The following is a 1,748-nucleotide window of genomic DNA, read 5'->3' as shown; positions in this document are numbered from 1 at the left end:
TTTGAATTGTCATTTGCTATCTTGTTCTTGTGTATGCGAAGATCTAACTTTGCAGGGGAATTCGTTCCTTTTGACCCTGAGATTGACAGAACTTTCCATAAAAGAAGAATTCTGTAAAGGCAAATTGAAGAACAGGAACATTTGAACATGGCGAATAGACCACTCAAGGATTATGCAGCACCTTATTCAAGAGGTTTTTGATCTAGTATTTCAAGACCTTCAGTGGAAGCTAATAACTTTGAGATCAAACCCGCAATTATATCTATGGTGCAGCAGAACCAATTTGGTGGAGGACCTCATGAAGACCCCAATCAACACTTAGAGGTCTTTTATGAAATATGTGGTACCATGAAAATGAATGGAGTTCCTTCAGAAGCAGTAAGATTATTATTATTTGGGTTTTCTTTAAGAGATAGGGCAAAGCAATGGCCGAATTCTTTGGCCCCTAATAGCATCACCACTTGGGAGCAGTGTGAGCAAACAGTTTCTTGATAAATTCTATCCACCAAGCAAAACAGCTCATATGAGGAATTTAATTGCAAGCTTCAAGCATACTGATTCAGAATCTCTTTTTGAAGCATGGGATAGATATAATAGTATGCTCAGACAATGCCCACATCATGGGTTGGAAAGATGGTTAGTGTTGCACACTTTTTATAATGGTATCAACTATCATACCAAAGTGTCCCTTAATTCTGCTGCTGGAGGGGCACTTATGAATAAAAGTTTAGATGAAGCTGAAAAATTATTGACAGTGTAGCACAAAATCATCATCAATGGGCAAATGAAAGAAGTGGTGGCTATTCTTCTGTAAACCCAACAATTAAAGCATCAGGGAAGTTTGATGTAGATGCAGTCACTCTTTTGTCTGCAAAATTGGACGCTCTTACAAAGAAATTTGAGAATATGGGGACTAGTGCTAATATGGTCAATGCTATTAGTACATCTTGTGAAGTATGTGGGAGTTCAGAGCACTCAAATGACTCATGTCCATTGGGAGCTATCACTGCACAAATCAATCAACTGGAACAATGTGATGCAATCATGAGTTACAATCAAAGGCAGAACAAGCCATACTCAAATACTTATAACCCTGGATGGAAGAGCCATCCCAATTTTTCTTACAGAAATAATCAAGATCAAGGACCATCTATGGGGGCAAGACCAAATTTTCAAGCTGGGCAACAAAATTTTCAACATCTATCTTCTCAAGGCTTACCAAAGTCAAATATTGAAAAGATGCTTGAAGAAATTATCTAAAGTCAGAATGAAATGAAGCAAGATTTAGCAAAGCTCATTCAGAGAATGGATAATTCTGAAAAGCATCAAAAGATCCAGGATAGTCAAATTGCCCAACTAGCTTCCTCATCATCCAGAGCACCAGGACAACTTCCAGGAAAACCTGATGTGAATCCTATGGAGCATTGCAATAGAATGGAGCTTAGGAGCGGACGGACCTTGGGAGACTCCCAAGTGACTGCTCCAAAAGGGATACAAAAAGAAGAAGAGCTCTCTCCTCTTATACCAAATCAGATTCAAGCTAATGAGGAGAGTACCATTGAGGTTGAAGAGACTCTTCCACTGAACCATCAGAGCAAAGCTGTCCCTTTTCCTCAGAGACTTACAATGCTCAAGAAAGATGAAGAATTTGGCAAGTCTTTATAAAAAGTTATGGAAATTTGTGTAGAGGTACCTCTTATTGATGCTATTCTTCAAATGCCTAGATTTGACAAATTCCTGAAGGAACT

At 38.6% G+C, this 1,748-nt stretch overlaps 1 non-coding gene across 1 annotated transcript; it reads right to left on the bottom strand.

Annotated features, from left to right (window-relative positions):
- Nucleotides 1–521: 521 nt before the first annotated feature.
- Nucleotides 522–627, bottom strand: LOC121983534. The gene has a single exon (XR_006112577.1). It is a non-coding gene; the product is annotated as a small nucleolar RNA R71 (small nucleolar RNA).
- Between the last annotated feature and the right edge of the window lie 1,121 nt (nucleotides 628–1,748).

The sequence above is a fragment of the Zingiber officinale genome, chromosome 5A (genome assembly GCF_018446385.1).
Source record: "Zingiber officinale cultivar Zhangliang chromosome 5A, Zo_v1.1, whole genome shotgun sequence".
Classification (NCBI taxonomy): domain Eukaryota; kingdom Viridiplantae; phylum Streptophyta; class Magnoliopsida; order Zingiberales; family Zingiberaceae; genus Zingiber; species Zingiber officinale.
The sequence above is the reverse complement of the archived record's forward strand: the minus strand, read 5'-3'. Positions and strand labels throughout refer to the sequence as shown.